Source organism: Stegastes partitus, unplaced genomic scaffold (genome assembly GCF_000690725.1).
Source record: "Stegastes partitus isolate 25-593 unplaced genomic scaffold, Stegastes_partitus-1.0.2 Scaffold30, whole genome shotgun sequence".
Classification (NCBI taxonomy): Eukaryota; Metazoa; Chordata; class Actinopteri; family Pomacentridae; genus Stegastes; species Stegastes partitus.
This window is the reverse complement of record NW_007577761.1, coordinates 1253362-1271204: the sequence shown is the minus strand read 5'-3', so window position 1 is coordinate 1271204 and position 17843 is coordinate 1253362. Positions and strand designations below refer to the sequence as shown.

The following is a 17843-nucleotide window of genomic DNA, read 5'->3' as shown; positions in this document are numbered from 1 at the left end:
TTACCCAAATCTATCAAATAAACCCATAAAATAAACTATAAATTAACCCAAACAAAATGTGATAAATAAGCAAATAATAAATCTACACAAATAACTAGCAAAGTAAATATTATTGGATAATCCAAACAAAAACTAATTAACAGATATTAGAAAAACCTAAAGACTACAAAATAGCTCCTACAGTCAGTTACTAATGTGATAAAATAAATGAGCAAACATAAATGTGTACTTACGGTTCTCAACAGTAGATGTCACCATCATCAGCCAAATAAAACTAAGATCTCCATTTTTGGTTTCAGTTATATCTTTGCTGTATGTAAGATCTTACAGTATTGTTTAAAGCGGATGCAAATATGTGTAATCCTTTTTAAGTGCTGTATATTAATAAATATATTACCTTTGTAAAGTGGGAACCCTCCCTGACAGGCCTGATGAGTAAATGAATCCAAGAAAGGTTTAGATTTACACTTTCATGCAGGAATTTGACATTTCTGCTCTGATTTTATCATTCTGGCCTCAGGTTGACATTGTAATCAAACGTTGGTGTACTCATTGTTCTTGGAAACATGACAGATATAAACAAAGTTCCAAACTGACACAAAAAGATTAAAGAGAGAAACTCTTTTTTAGATTGAGAGCTTGTTCCAAGTATCAGTGCACCATCGCAGGGGTTCACAGTTAGAAGACTTACTAATAGAGGACATGTTTGTGCTCTATCCTCATAAGGATAAAGTGTTGTGAATGATCTCACTAGAAACAACAATAAATATGTTTTCACCCTAAAGACTTAATTAGTTTGAGAGCCTGTGGATGTTAAACAGAAAAAAGCTACTGTGTAAAATATATGTGCACTCGCCATGACTGATATTATATGAAAACAGAATTGTTGGAAGAAGATTGTGTCACAACTGGAGTAATAGAAAATATGTTTTAACCTATCTGGAATCCCTTCAGAAAGATGATAACATGCGAGAACAAAAAAATCTTTTTTAGTTCTTTGCAGGCCTCATATTTGAGAGCAGTTTGTAGTGCTGTACCCAAAATGAATAAGTAGGTTGCTGAAGTGATTTTCTCTTTACTGCATCAACACTGCCTCTGCAACTATCGATCAACATTTTAAGGTGGATAGAACCAGTTGGCAGGAGAGGAACAGTAAATGCAAAGATTTAAAAAAAACCCTGGATTTCAATAGTTCCCCACTCTATCCTCTGTCCACGCCTCTTCATAATAGAACCGAACGCCTAACGCCTGATGATTCACTGTACAACAAATACTGAAAGTGAAGGAATAAATGTTATTAACATGTTATTAATACATATTCATTTTTTCCCACCCATGGATTGAACTAATTTGTCCTCGCAAAAAAATGGCGAAACAGCGCCACACGCCTGTTGACCCCCATTGATGTGGCCAAAAGTGGTACTGCAGCCATTCCTACTTTACTGTTGCCATGGTGACAAGCACCACGCCGGGGATGGGGAAACGTTAAAACAATCAGACGGCCAATTAATCCAAAGACACTCATCTAAAGGGCAGAAAAGATAATTACACAGTGCATGAGTCAAGTCATTTCTCTTTTCAGAAATCCTTGATTAAAAAAAAAAAAAAAAAACTTGAGGAAAAAGTTTTGTTTTTTCCCCCGCAAAATCCAGAATATAGCATTCTAAATTAACTACTTTTACATTTTAAGTATGTTGTTCTTCCTGTAAAATCGGATTCATACTGGATACATTTTAGGAAACTTACAAAACATCACAAAAGCAGAATTCTTGTTTTTAACTTAAATTTTTATTTATTTATTTATTTTTTATTAAAGCCTGCTTAAACACACAAAAGTAGCGCTACTTTAGGCTACAGTATTTTCAGTAAATGGGGCCAGTGTAGCATCCGCATGTTGTGTACATTTATCTAAAGAGGAAAAAAACTGCAGTGGGTGATGCTGCTAAAATTAATCGCGTCCACAAGTGGTTTAATTTGATTTCCGCTGCACTGCAAAGCAACAGCTACAAAATCCTGCTGTGTAATTAAAAAAATATTACGGATATTTGAATTTCTGTCCAATGCAGGTAATCTACCTGCACGTTGATCAGCACTCTCTAGACTAGCAGGCATGTGTGTGTTATCAGGAGTGCAGCGGTAGGCCCTCTTGGCTCCAGTTCCAACTCCAGTCTGCCTCAGCCCTGCGCAGTCAACCGTCAGCAGCGCCACTGGGTGCAGGGATATCCCGATGAAAGGGGAGACTGTTCGGGGTAAGTGTCACATCTCTCCCGGTGAAGTCCTCTCCGGACTCGTATCGCTTTTATCCGCAGCGTGTGTGCGTACTATCGACGGGCGTGAAGGTGCGAACGGAACAGTTTTGCTTTTGGTGACAGAGACTGGCCAAAGGCCCGGTGACCCACATTCTTATCTAATGCTGCATGTTAGCTAGCTAGCTCCAGCTAAAAGTGGGTTGACACACATACTGTTGCAGGCGAGTTAAATGCTCGCTACTTTACGTTATAAAGTCGCCAGCCGGAGGAGAAAATACCGGGTATCTGTTTTTTCGCGGAAGAAGAAGCCCCGGCAGTGTGTGTCATTCGTCGCAGTAAGTGTAATAAACTATAAAGCTGTTGTTTTGTTCCTGTAATTGACGTTAGCATGCAAGCTAGGTGGCGTTAGCCTTCTAGCAATCACTGCCCGGTTCGCCGGCCGGCTTCTCCGGCAGCGAGCAGACAGACAGATATGCTGTACCTGTGTTTGTCATATTTCGGCTCGGCAGGTTTTTACATGCTTGACCACCGTGCATGTCTCATCTGCGTAGTTCTCACACATTTAACGCTTCTTTTATTGGGTCTAAGTGTTTTTTTGCCCCCCGGTGTTAATTGATGTGTTTGTGGCAGCTGCGTTGCTCTCCATTCATCGGCAAGGCAGCAACTAACTATTATTTTCATCATCACTTCATGTATTCTCGATTAATTGCTCAGTTGGTTAATATGTACAATGTCAGAAAATGGTGAAAAATGTCAGTCAGTATTTTTTTTAAATTCTCAGAATGACAGCTACAAACGACTTGTGTAGTCCACAGACCAAAGAGTTGACTGTCACAGAGGAGCAAAACACAGAAACTATTAAAATAAGATTTGTTATTTTTTTCCTCCTGTAAAGTACTGGAACAAATTAATTAATTGTCAAATCGTTTCCAATTAATTATATCGCTGACAACTAGCTGCTAAATTGACATCATGGCAGCTGTCGTCAACAGGTATGAAATTGATCACACAGTCACTTGATCTATTCATTTAAATGTCATGTTCGTCCAGAAGTGTCTCAACGCAGCTTTATTTCATCTAAGAGGTGATTTATTCACCTCCATCAAACCTGCTAATGACAGCATCCAGATACAAGCTATGTAGTCTGATACTGACATCAAATGAAGGGTTTGAGGAAAATATATAATCACTGTTTGTCTGACAGATGTTGCCATTTGATTTGCAAGATCATTTTTTAAATGTCGAGCTTCAGTTCAGTATTAACCATGTAATAGATTTAAAACATGTAACGGAGCATTATTACATGACATGGCACCAAAAATATGAACTGTGTTTTATTGCTAGGATGAGATTTTAGAGATATCCCTCTCCCTTCAGCCAGGTTTTTATTTTTTTACATTTCACATTTTTAAATGGCATAGGAAATAGAACAAGGGTGCGACTATGTTAAGTTAAAGTAGTAATGATTAAACCAAACAATTCCAACAAGACAATAAGAGCAAAATTGATCAGTCTCTGTAATTGAAGCCTGTAATTCAATCACTTAAGGCTCAGGAGTACTTCAAATTGTGCATTCACATTAAAGTAAGAATGAAAATAAAGTCAAATGCACTGTTTAAGGTGTATCCTAAATTGCAGCTGTTGCAATTTGTTAATTGCTTGTTTGAAATTGCGACTTTGAATTGAAATTGATTATTGATTCAGTCCGGACATCAAACATGTGTAACTTGTGAACCTGCCACAGGCCAGTAAAACCATTAGGTACAAGTAGTGGCTGCTTAATGTTATGGAAATTAAGGTTAAGTTTGGATGCTCAGAATAGAAAGCAAAGTCAAGATCTATTTGCATTTTCAATTATCAGTTGTGTGTCACAGTAATACCTGAAAAAAAAAAAGGCAACCACAACGAATCTCTAAATTAGATTCACTATGTATAGTGCTACAATAATTAATCGATTAGCTGTAAACTATTTCATGAAACATGAACTATTTTGATAGTTAATTAATTAGTTTGAGTAATTTTAAGAAAAGTCAAAATTCTCTGATTTCAGCTTCTTCATTTTCTGGTTTATTTACTCCTTTATGACAGTAAACTGAATATCTTTGGGTTATTGACAAAAAAAACAACATTTAAGGACGTCAACTCGGGTTTTGGAGAAAAACCGATCAGCATTTTTTAATTTTCGGACATTTTACAGACCGAACAACTCAGTGATTAATCGAGAGTGGAAATAATTGTTAGTTGCAGTCCTAGTTATATTTCAAAGCCTAAATAGTCCCTTAGATTGTGCTTTTGTGAAGTCTTGAATTAATTAAATCAAGTGTGAAGGCAAAGTACCTCTCCCTCTGAAACTAATTAGATACACATTTCTAGTTTTTTTTTTAATTTTTTATTCTAGAAGTCTTTTGATTCGGGCTTAATGAAATCGATTCATGTAACGACGACTTCACTGTGATGCTCGTTGCAAGATGGAATCTTCTTGTAAAGATAAAAGTAGTGAAATGAAATGGTTTTCTATACGTTCCACTTTGACTACATCCATGTTGAGCATCATTAGTACATATCAGAGAAATTCAGCGATAGATAAGTATTTTTTATTTATATTCATCTCTATAATAGCTTTAATTTGTTCATATTTGGTTTTGATTTGATTTCATTGAACATACACTTGAGAATAGAAAGTAGACAGTAACTTTAATTACCATACTGTCCACTGCAATTAAAAGTGGACAAATCTTGATGTGATTTCTTTCTTTTTTAGGTTACCCCTGTTTTTAAGAATTACTTACAGGTTTTCAAGATATTTTTGTATGTTGCCTCGCCTTAAGCAATAGTAAAAGTAGTAAAATCAGAGTAGTGCTTTGAGGTCATTGTTAATTAATAGAGCTAGACTCTTAAAAATGTTCAGGCTAATATATTGGCCAATATTATCTGATACTACATTTGACATTGATTTTATATAGTCTGTGTTTAAATCTCTGATTATATTATGTTTATGTGGTGTGGTACATGTTAGCAGATGGGCAACAAGAAATGTCAGTGCACAAATGTCAACCTGATGTAACTTAGAAATAATGTCACCATTACATTGTTTGTCCACTGACAACATTCATTTTTGGGTCACCAGTACCACCATTGTATGTAAATGTGGTACTTTTTTCTATAATTTCATGGGGGATTAATTTAAAATGTGGCCTTTGCTATGGCCACTTACATCAACTGGAAATAATTTTGTCCATGTCCTCGCCAAATTTCATGGCTGTGGGATTTCTTCTTCTAGAGATATGGATTCCTAGAGATTTTTTTTGAGGGTGAAATCACTAAAAATCCCAGGTCTGAAGTCTAGAAACACAGCCAAAAATATTTGCCAGAACTTACTATTAGGTCCCCAATCACAAATTAGTCAATGTTGAACAAAATCTGAGAAGTTGGAGCAACACCACTATCTGAAAAGACGCAGACTGACCTCGCTGTGTTTTTTTACTCTCAGAAAAACAAATTAAAGGCATTTGTAACAGGATTATGTTAAAAAAAAAATGACCGGTCATCACCAGTACCAAGTCTAAAATTCAACATCAGCATAGCGTGAACAATCCAGTCTGTGTCAGGCTGTGTTAATTGATAACAAATACTTTGTGGCTGTGTTTGCACACAATACAGATTCACTGCTCCATTTTCAGCATAAAGAGCTGTTAGTGGAGCATGGAAAAATACTTTGACACCTTTTTTGTTGCTGGAACTAACGCAAGCTGCAGGTGAGCTGAGGAAACAGGGACGCTCTGTTTCTCTCTGTGAATCTGCTTCTTCTGCTTTGGCAGACTGTTACTGCTATCTATTGTGTTTCACTGTTGCTTGGCATCTCGAGCACATTGGAACACATTGTTTGTCGAGGTTTACCAGTTTCTCTGAGTTTAGCATGAAGCCTAAGTTGTGTATGCATTTCCAGTTTATGGGTGTTTTGTGTATTACATGCAGTAGTAATAAAAAGTGGGCACACTTGGCAGTAGAGCATGGCAAATTGGCTTTCTTTAAACAGAGGAGGAGGTGGGACGGATAACACCATCAGCTATCAGGGAGGGAGAGGAACACATGCAGATTACATTATTATGTGCTGCGTCTAATAATGTAATTACTGAACGCCTGTCACTCTGATACAGAGGAGCCTGTGTTGATTTGGATGCGATGTTCTCTGGCTGTGGACAAATTTAGCCAGCTTTCATTCAGAGGACTGATAAGAGGTGGTGGTACTACTGGTTCAGTCTATCCCTGGTTGATACTGATAGTTGGCAGACTGGAGCGCTCCTTAGCGATTAGAGACGTGCTAATGACTGCTGAAGTTTGAAAACGTTGCAGTCCATATGGCACATTTCACATTTTGGTTCTGCAGCTTAGGTGGAATAAAAGGTTGACTGTCAATGACCGCATAATCTACAAGCCCTTGGGCTTAGTGCGGTGGCTTTGAATGTGAACAGCACATTGATAGTGTCACAGGGATGACTCCTATAGTGTCCCTTCCTCAGGGTAATCTGCCTTCCCAGTGTCACATCACTGCTACAGCAACCAGTTTTACAGAAATCAAGCACCAGATTTGCATTCACAAGACTTTCATGCTTTAAAATCCTTGAAATTGTTTTTTCTAATATTATTGGTCAAGGCTGACCCATGTGCTTGATGCGGTCCATCGGACCAGGGATCATGAGGTTAAAGAATTGACTCTGTTGGTGTGGACTCAGTCTTTGCCAGAGATGACCCTGAATGTGATGCTGTTTAAACCATTACTTGTCACTTTAAAAGGAAAGGTTATAGTAGGGTATTTTTTATTTTTTTTTTTTTTTAGGTAGTTGCAGCAGTGGGGAGTTTTTGAAGGTTATTAGAAATGAGAACTAAAAAGTTGGCATTCAACTTGACTCAAAAAGCAAGCACCATGTAGCAATTGATGTGTTTCAGTGTAGTGTATTAGATCAGGTTGACGCTGCAGTCATTTAAATGCTGACTCCAACAGTAGGGCTTCAATACTGATGTTAAAATGAGTTAACTTTTGCTCTATCTGTTTGATAGCCTGTGGAAGCTCTGTGTTACTCTGTTTGCCTTTAAATGGTGATGAAGTACAATAGCATTTGTTGAAAAGACCTTTGACAGCAAACCTCCGGTATGTACACTCGATGATGTCAGTTACTGAAAACCAGACATTCAGATGCTGCACTTGAATGAAGCTGTATGTAACCTAGTTCTTAGCATTTTGGTACTTTAGCGCTTTATAGTACTATGTAATATATATGCACACACAGTACGAATTTCTAAGCTAATTAATTGCAAAATCATGGTAGTTCACAATTCCTCTCACATACATGGGGCAATTGGGCAATCGGACAATATGCCAAAAAAAATAATTGTATTGCGATTATTTTAACTGTGCCATATGAGTCATGATTTTAGTGTGAATGGTAACTTTTGCATATCTTTTCCACTGAAACAAATACAAAAACGATGATGTGATTTTTCTGTCAAACAGACTTGTTCCCTTACGTCTGGAGAATATGATTTGTAGGCTGTGGCATCTCCGTAGCACCACACAATGCTTTATTTGTAACGGTATGTTGTGACACATTTTCCTTTATCAAAAAAAAATTGCAGCTCCTGCGATTTCGATGTTGTACTCAGCCATATGGTGATTTAGATAATATTCGATTAATTGTTCAAGAAGCTCTGCTGGCTGAGAAGCTCATGTTGTCAACGAATATGTGAACCAGATATCCACAAGAGATCAGTAATCCATTCTGCTGGCTTCTGTTCACTACCCCTCAAGCTCTAAGACTACTACGTCCACTGACAGCTACATTAACTGCAGAGAAATCCTTTTGCCACACAGGATTGTTCTGTCAGACTGACCTTTGTCTCAAAGCTGAGAGGGTTTTTCCTCTTGAAGACATAAATCAGATTCACAGACTTTGTCAGCACTTATTTCTCTGCGTGGTCTAACACATCAAAAGTAATGTTTCATTACTTGGCAAACAGCAGATCTCTTTGGAGTTTGTCTCAGTATGTGCGGTGATGAAGCAGTAATGCAAGCTGACGAGGTGAAGCTGGAGACTTGTTTGATCTTGAACTTTTAAACTAGTAGAAATGGGTTACTGAGCTAATGACTGCATATTTGTAGCAGATACTAGGCCTGAGCTACACTTTTATGAATTTCTTAAATTCTTTTGTTCCTATGATTTGTGTCTGCCCAGAATGGATTTTTTTATTACTAAATGCAAGTACTACAATATTGCCACGCTGTGCAGCCCTGCTGGTATACTCCTCTTTGGTATAGAGCTCATTTTTGCTTCAGCGATACAGCTAAAAAGGAAAAATGTGCACTGAGTTTATTACAGAACAAATACGAACACTTAAGAGACTTAGGCAACAATAAAACCGAACAAAACTACTGTTAGTTTGTGTCTCTAGTGTCTGTTTTATGCTACAATATTATCAGCGTTTAAGTGAAATAAATGAAGTAATAAAGACAAGCACAAGAGATGTGGTTTGAGACAGCAAAAGTAACACCGCATGTCTTTCACACAGCAGTTGATTCTTGCAACAAACAAAAAAAAAAGAAGTTGACCTACATGGAGATCAGGGGCAATCGAAAACTGTCTTAGAATGACGCTATCTGATGCTACTATGATCAAGAAAAACTAGGTCAGGTCTTTTTTTTTTCTTTTCTAAAAAGTGATGTGTGAGAAGTACGAAGTGTTAACATGAGCATCATTGTTGACGGCTCTTTTATTACTCAAATTAGACTTGAGCAAATCAATATGTTTTTGAGTCTGCAAACTGAATCTGTGTAACGCGTCATGTTAACAGATCATGCAGCATGAGCAGCTGGAGGAGCTATAAAGTAAAGCAATGACGAAATGTGACAAAAAACAAATAAACACAGGATTCGTACCATCAAAGGTTCTTGGTGCTGAAATATTAAAAGTTATCTCGAGCTGCATCTTGAGCCAAGTTTAACTAAGCCAAACCCAAGCTCTTAAACTGATCCTGACAAACCTGTACTTCACTGTCTCTTGACATATCCACACACTACAGTTTGTGAAGTCACTCATTTAGAGCTTAAATAATACGTTTTTTGTCTGTTGTGCAGAAAATTAATCAACAATTTTGTCACATAGTAAGCAAAAGTGCTAAACATTTTTAGGTTCTAGCTTCTCATTTGCTAGAATATGCTGCTATTTACTATTTTTCTATTCCTGTAGATTTAATATTTCTGGATATTTGATTGTTGTTTTTGACAAAATGCGTACTTGGAAGATTCCACCTTGAGTTCTGGGAAAATGTTATGTTTTTAACTATTATCTTACTTCTTAAACAGGCTAAATAAGCAACTGAATAGCTGAAAAAATATTGGATGTGATGGATATATTAAGTGATGAGTCAAAGTCATAGACAGTTGCAGAAACTGATGCTTAGGGTGTGTTCAGTACGCATGCTACCATATGGTATAGTATGCCAGACAAGATTTAGTATATAGCATGTCAGATGCTATGATGTCTTGCTACATCCAGTCACATTTTGCAGTATCCAAGCAAGTATGCTTTTCTGATCATTTTGACCCACAACTGTACACAGAGAAAGATGCATCACATACACTGGTGTCTGCATGGATATAAACAAGCGTTAGCCAGCGCCAAAGAGTGCACAGATGATGGTTCATTTCACGCTGCAGACTGCGACAGATGTATAAGCAAGTCAGTTTAAGGCACAGTATGACTACGTAGAATGTCTCAATTGTATGCTTACTGCAAGAAACAGTACAGACTTTGTAAGGGCAGCTTGACTACGAACTGAAGGTAAAAAGAATAAGTATGTGGTCTGGAACTCTGCCTTGTTCGTTCCACTTAAACCTGACTTAGAAGAGTAAATGTACAAACACTGCCGACACATGTTTATGTCAATTGCTTTGCCATGAATCATTTTCTTTTTTAGACTGTAATCCTTTGTCTGAAACAAAGTTTTTCATTTTTTCCCCTCTCTGGAGCATTTGTAACTTTCCTTGAACCTAAACTAGGTTTTACTGCCATACTCCTCGTTGCTGTAGCCTGATAGGCTTTATCAGCATTCTGTGAACTCATTTGGCTTGAATATAGCGGACCTTCATTTATTAAAAGTCCTGCACTCTAGCTTTAATTAAGCACTTGGTGGTTCTGAGACAGCAATTTACAATATTTGAGGTCAAAATAAATTAAGAAGGCCACAGGTGTTTACAACATGGCAGGAATCCTTCAGATAAATGTAGTAGCTCAAGGCCAGTAGGAAATGAACGCCCTTTTATGACTAGGTGAAAGTGCCACTATGATAATGTCCTTGATCATGAGGAGGGTTGTTAAGTATCCGAGTTGTGGTGCTCAAACACACGCACCTTCAGCATGGCTTTCCAATGACACAAAGTATATTAATGCAGACACTTATGTATACATTGCCTGGAGGCAGACCCCTTTCCCAGCTGATGGTCCAGACACTTGGACTGTGAATGAACTTCCAACACATATGCGTGTGATTGTGTGTGTGTTTGTGATTTCAGAGCTGTTCTCTTGTTTCTGCAGTGTTGTGGGAGGCTCGCGATGACCCAGATGTTTTAGTTCTGATTCAGTAATGTGAGTTTCTTTGCTCTAAGCCACTCATTTGTAAATTTAGCTTTTCTCTTTCTGTTCAACAGGTGAAGAATTCAGGCAAGATTTAACTACACTCATCTGTCATGAGTTGAAGCGGTCGACTAATTAACCATCACTCAAAGACAAAAGGTAGGTCCTTTTAGAAATAAGCTGCTGAATTTTGCTCTCGGTTACAGCAGCGGCCTGTTTAAAGCTTATTCATATTCCAAGATGGACGGTCTGGGCTAATTAAGATGTTTGACGTCTAATTCATCAGTAGCTCCTACAGTAGTGTTCTATTTTTGATTTGCAGTCTGTCGTCGTGAAAATAATGAATATGGAATGAAAATGGTGTTGACTGAGTCACTAGAGCATTTCAGATAATTTTCTCATAAGAAGAGGCCGCTATTAAACTGGTTCAGTTCTCTTTGTCTGCATCTGCTGATAATTTTGATTAGCCTGTGTTATTAAAATTGCTGTGTCCGCGCTAGCTGTGATGTGTGTCTGTGTTTGGTGAGTACATATTGTAATTGGCTAAGCTCTCCCAAGATTTAGTGGAAAGATGCCATGTCTAGATAAATAAATGCACAGTATATCTTTCATCTCTTTCAGAATTTTGACCGATGTGCCTTGCATTAACCTAGAATAGCCTTAAAGGATTTATTGAAAAAGTCTTTACTATGCAAGGTTCTTGTTCAGTATGGGAAAGTGTGCAATTTGATTTTAGTCATTTGTTTAACTGACTGTGTGGGTTAATGCATTTCCACGTCTGCAGTTATGCTTCAGTCCAGCCTAAACTGAGCTGGTGTTTACATCTTTTTGGGCCTCCCCTGCTCTCTGTGCACACATACATTGCATTTGAATTGAAAATAAAGCAGTTGTCATTTACATGGTTGCTATTGGCAGACAGCAGAACGTGTATGAAATAGTGACGGAAATCCAACGCATTAGTACTACATGTTAACCAGCAGTCACCTCATAGCCATTTCACAAACTGTCACTGCACAGCTAAGCTACTGATTTTGTAACCACAACCTGTCTGACAAACTCACCATATACATAGGTTAAACACAACAGCTGTGCTGTAAATCCAGCAGTATTTCCATGTAACACGATAGCTTAGAAAGAAAGTGAGAAGAGATCGAAAGTCTTTGACTCACACACTCATTCACTTTGGTGCACAGACTGTTTTTTTCATATCCTATTTAATAAAATAAAAAATTCTGAATTTCTTTTTTTTTTTTTTTAATATATTTTTTGGGCTTTTTACCTTTATTTAGAACAGTAGAGAGAGACAGGAAAGGGGGTAGAAGAATGGGGAGAGACCTGCAGCAAAGGGTCATGAGCAGGATTCGAATTCACAACCGCTGCGTTGGGGACTGTAGCCCCCTGTTCATGGGTCACCCGCTCAACTAGGTGAGCTATAGGGGCGCCCTACAATTCTGAATTTCTAAGGAGAAAAAAAAAACAGATTGATCATGCAAGCACTTTTCATGGTATTTAGAGCAGGTAGCCAGAACAGTCAAAACTCTACGCTCTGCCTCGTAGCCTTATAAGTCTAAATGAATCATAAATTAACATAGAAAGCTAGAATTGGCAGCATATTAAATCATCTTAACCCCAGCTTGCATCAGAGATCCTGGAAATTTGAATCTGGAAAATTAATTTTGCAGTGGAGAATCTGGGGCAAGGTGTCTGCTAGATTTTAATAATTTTTAAACTGACAAGGGACATCCGTTAAGGATGTTTATCAAACCCTAACACAGATACATTTTTCACATATGCAGCAGGACTCACAAGAAGACCGAATAAAAGACTTCTACATGCATAATACCTCACCAGCATTAGTCTCAGTTAATGTTTTGCTGTTTATTGTGCACAAACTGAGATATTGTTCAAGGCAATGCAGCTAAACTGTTAGATTCATTGAACAATTAGTGATTCATTTCAGCCTTGAAATTCTGACTAATTTTCACATGGTCAAATATAAAATAACGACAAATGACATTTAAAATTTGTCAGAGGCCAAGTTAATGTTTTATAAGCGGTTTGTTTCACTTGCAGTCAACAAATCACACAGTTTGTACTTGTAGATAAGATCTGAGTTTCTAGTGCAAAGAAAAGCAGCAAATCTGCACATATCAGAAGCTAGAATTAGCCAGTTTTTGGTTGACTAATGACTAATTAGATATTATAATCATCGCTGCTTTTATTTTTGAACCTGTTGAAAAGGAAATTAATTGTTTCAGCACTAATCCTGACAAGTAAAAGCATTTACTACAGCGCTTCTCTTAACAGGCCTTGTGAGATTATCTGATTCCATGTTAGTTGTTTGTGAGTTCTGTGTGATGAATGTTGCCTAATTGAGGATTGTGCTGCAGCAGACAATGAAAGCGCTGACTGTATCTGAGATTAACTGCAGTCAAAGTGTGATTTCGGCTCGGACAAAGTGGGTTGGGTGTGCCGTGATGTTAATCTGTGGAGAAAAATATAACATGGTGCAAAGTCTTCTGGAAAACGACAAGGCCATATTCAAGCAAAGAGCAAAGTCAAGTAAGAAGATTACTAGATTTTCTACATGTTCAGCTTGTTTCTAGCAATGCTGCTTTATATGGTGGGAGCAAAATGTTGATTCTTAATTGAGAGGTTGTCTGGTTAGCATAGATGTCATTTATACACCACATAAAATGTTGGTGGTGAAATGTCAGTCATACATTTTGACCATAGACTGTGGTCTGCTGGCCTGTAGGTCCACAGTCATTCTTGATCGCTTCCCCTGTGCCGCCACTCGTCCCTCTGAACTCCAGTGACCCACTTGGCATCAGGATGAGGCCCCTGGCTGAGGTCCTGCTCCTCTGGGACAGGAGGCCAGCAGCAGTCGAAGGGGCCCCTGCCAACCACTGCTGCTTGCCTCTCAAACATTCCTGTCTGTGTGCTGTGGAGTGAAAATGCAAAACAAAGACTCCTTTTGTGCTGCTGGGCCTGCGGATGTGTGCGTGCAATGAGTGGAAACACAGCTGGCTGCCCAGCGTCGAGAGTTTGGTTGGTACAACTGTGCAGCAGTATGGTGGGCAATGTTGACCAGCTTGTGTTGTGGATTTTATTGCTTACAGGCCAAATGGCCGTGACATTATTAAAACCATCCTCATCTTCCAGGAAAGAGCTCTGCCTGTAAACTGAGAGAATCACATCGTTAATTGCTGTGTGGATGCCACCAGGATGTGCAGACCTTGAAGCTGCCTCTCACAGGATGTGTGACTGAGTAATTTATTCGTTAAAGTGTTGTTGTTGATTTGTGTGACCTCCTTGGCAGCGAGTCTGTTGCTTGCTGTTTGTTAAAACTGCATAACATTATCCTAGATATTTCCCAGCACTTAGAGCAGGATAAACACTCCTCTCTTCCTTATCTGCTTCTAATCTGAGTACCACGTCTGTGTCTGCTGTAGAGGATAAAGGATGATGTATGATGGATGATGGTTACCAAGTGGGTTTTTCAGTTTTAGACGGTTGACTGAATTTCTAGAAATCCTCTAAAGCTGTGCTCTATGTTTTGACACCTGGGGTCATTGATGGTTCACAAGTCCCCAGTCCTCAGGTGTCAGGGTGGGACTTGGACGATGAGGGAAACACAACGGTTGCTATGAAACCACTGTTTAGTTAGTCATGTGATACAAGACCTGCCAGACAGTGCTGTCTGTTGTCAGGGTTTAAAGATCCAGAAAAACATCCTTTGTTTGTAGGACATTTAGGGAATTTAACTGGCAACTATCTCAATTTTTGATGCACTGCAATTATATAGAACTTATATTTTTCTCTAAAATTAAAGAGTCTAGACAGTCCTCAGAAATTCCTGATTGGCTGACAGACCAATTAGGTTAACTCAACATACATTTAATGTGTGAGCTCTGTCTACAAAGCTTCTCTGATTTGTTACCTTTTCGGGACTCTTACTGGTCAAGCAAGTTACTCATACATTTGGGTTAGTCATATGTAGACATGTATGTATGTATGTATGTATAGGCAAACTTCATCATTTCCCTGCCTGAAATGCCTTGTTTGAAGTCTAGATTTGCTTCCGCTACTTATTTTCATCACCATCTAACACATTTGCATAATGCCTGCCTAGCAACTGTTTGACTTTGCAGTCCCTTTTTCCTGGTCGCTCAGAGCCACTTCTGTTAGAAGTACATCCCTGTGCATACATACATACATACATAGATCAGGGATTACAGCCTCACAAGGGTCTAGCCATCTGACCAATCAGAGCAGATCAGGCTTTTGGGAGTCTTAAGGCAGGAGCTCGGACTGAGTGTTTCAGATGGAGGGTAATAAAAGGTACGGCATTCTAGTAGCCCCCAAAAGTATAACTATGAACCTGTAAATATGCACAATTTGGCCGTTCAAGCTTGAAAGTTGCTTTTGTAGTCAATTTGTAAGTTTTGTCGAAATAGACATCTAGAAAATGTCCCTATGCACTTTACAGCTCTAATCGAATTATTAAATTATAATAAATTTACAAAAGAAATTCACTTTTTCCCGACTACAAAGCTGAATTACTGTTTTGAACAAAATGTACAAAATGCGCAAAATGTGTTAATTTTTTAGTCTATAATATAATTGAAACCTGATAAAAGTATGGATGAAAAACAAAAAGACATGTTGTTTGAGGCTTTGGTCTGCCTTTGTATCGATATCTTGGACAGCCTTTGTACTTTCTGCCCTTGTTAGACTGATATTCTAATGTGCAGCAGTACAATCCTGCCCACTCAAACATGAAGCTGTAGTAGGTGTATCCATGTTTGTTATGCTGTAGATTATCATCTTCATCTCTTGGTTTACATTTGAATGTCCATCACCTGGTATTTTTAATATGTTATCTATGATTTGAATTACTGAGCTTACTGATTAAAACGAGAAAGCTACCTTTGCAGTATCTGCTCCGTTTCCTCGGAAGCTTTGCTAGCTAAGCTGCAACAGCAGCAAAGCTTTTTTTTTTTTTTTACCAAGCTTCACACATCCAGGGATGCAGCAACCAAGGCCAGCTTTGTGATAGCACTCAAAATCGCAAAAAACATTAAGCCATTCTTAGAGGGGGAGTTTGTCAAAGAGTGCTTGGTGGACTCTGCAGCCCTAATATGCCCTGAAAAAAAAGGTGCATTTGAGCAAGTGTCGCTGTCCAGGCGAACCGTGACGAGAAGGATCGAGGACATTGCGGGGAATCTGGAACTTCAGCTGCAACGTGAGGTGGGAAGTTTTGACTTTCTCTTCTTGGCTTTGGACGAGAGCTGTGATGTCCGTGACACCGCCCAGTTACTCGTATTTGTCCGTGGGATAACGGACTTCAAGATTACAGAGGAGCTGGCAGCAATGCGGCCAATGAAAGGGACGACTACAGGGAGCGATGTCTTCACGGAGGTAAATGCATGCATGGAGACGCTGGGACTGAAATGGGACAGACTGGCAGGAGTCACAACAGACGGTTGTCCAAATCTGACGGAAAAAATGTTGGACCTTTGAAACGTATGCAAGATAAAGTGACTGAAATTGATGCAGATCAGAAATGGGTAATTTTGCATTGTATTATACATCAGCATGTGTTGTGCAAGTCAGTGCTAAAAATGAACCATGTCACTGATGTTGTAGCTAAAATAGCTAGCATTGAATCACAGGCAGTTTGTTGCACTTTTTGAGGAGCATGAGACTGAACACAGTGACATGGGCTACCACACAGCTGTCGGATGGCTCAGCCTGGGCAAAATGCTAAAAAGAGTTTGGGACCTGAAAGCGGAGATTCGAGAGTTTTGTGAGAAGAAAGGTGAAGACATCCCAGAGCTCTCAGATGAGGACTGGATGGCAGATTTTGCATTTGCTGTTGATGTGACTGCATTGATGAATGAACTGAACACCAAACTGCAAGGCAAGGGCCTTTTCGTTCATGAAATGCACAGCCTGGTGAAGGCTTTCATGAGAAAGTTGCAGTTTCTTTCAAGCCAACTGGAGAGCAACACTCTCACTCACATGCAGACCCTGAAAGAAGTCACACCGTCAGCTGATCACCTCCGCAGGTACTCATCCATGTTAGGAGCACTGCATGGTGAGTTTTCAAGGCGATTTGAAGATCTCAGATCAATCGAGGATGAAATGTACTTGATTTCCTCTCCCTTTACCTGCAGTGTGGATAATGCACCCAGTGATGTTCAACTGGAACTCATTGACCTGCAGTCTGATGCAGTACTAGCAGAGCACTTGTAAGTCAGGATCACTACTGGATTTTTACTCTTCACTCAAGAAGGAGAACTTTCCAAACATGAGGAGACATGCTCAGAAGATGTTTGTTCTCTTTGGCTCTACCTACATATGTGAACAAACATTCTCCATGATGAAAGTTTACCAAATCCAGGTACAGATCCTCTCTCAGTGATGCTCATCTGTCATCTGTGCTTCGCATCTCCACCTCAGACATTCAGCCTGACTTTGATGAACTTGTGAAAGCCCAACAGAGACCAGATTTCTCTTATTGAACAAGTCACCAAATGAGGTGGTTAGACTACAAATGTAGACATTTAAAGGCACCAACTAGCAGTGAACTGAGACACTTTCTGTGGAATCTTTTTTCTCAAAATCACAGTTCAGTGACAATCATTGTTATAATATGATGTATCTTGCTTAATATTTGGAGTCCAAAGATAATATTGTTGTCTTTATAAAGCTAAGAATCTCTTTCCAACAGTATATCAAACTCAAAATGTGTTTTTAGGTGAAGTGACTGAAAATGATCACTAATATAATAAGTCATAAATGGTCAAAATGTTCATATTTTGTTGACCATTGTTTTGGGAAATTTGTTTGAATAAATGACATGTTTTGCAAGACAGCCTCACCTTTTCATTGCTTAATCATTACATATACTCCTACCAGTCTTTCAAGCTTGTCAAAGCAATTCTATTTACTGCTTTTT

At 38.7% G+C, this 17843-nt stretch overlaps 1 protein-coding gene and 1 pseudogene across 2 annotated transcripts in view; both read left to right on the top strand.

Moving 5' to 3' along the window:
• The first annotated feature begins 2166 nt into the window (after window positions 1-2166).
• Window positions 2167-17843, top strand: part of clocka (clock circadian regulator a) — a 43313-nt gene continuing 27636 nt past the window's right edge. For both annotated transcript variants that reach the window (XM_008299384.1, XM_008299392.1), the window contains exons 1-2: window positions 2167-2249; window positions 10951-11035. The gene's annotated coding sequence lies outside the window, so the exon portion shown is untranslated. The remainder of the gene's footprint in view (window positions 2250-10950; window positions 11036-17843) is intronic.
• On the top strand, window positions 16333-17618 carry LOC103370447 (general transcription factor II-I repeat domain-containing protein 2B-like; annotated as a pseudogene).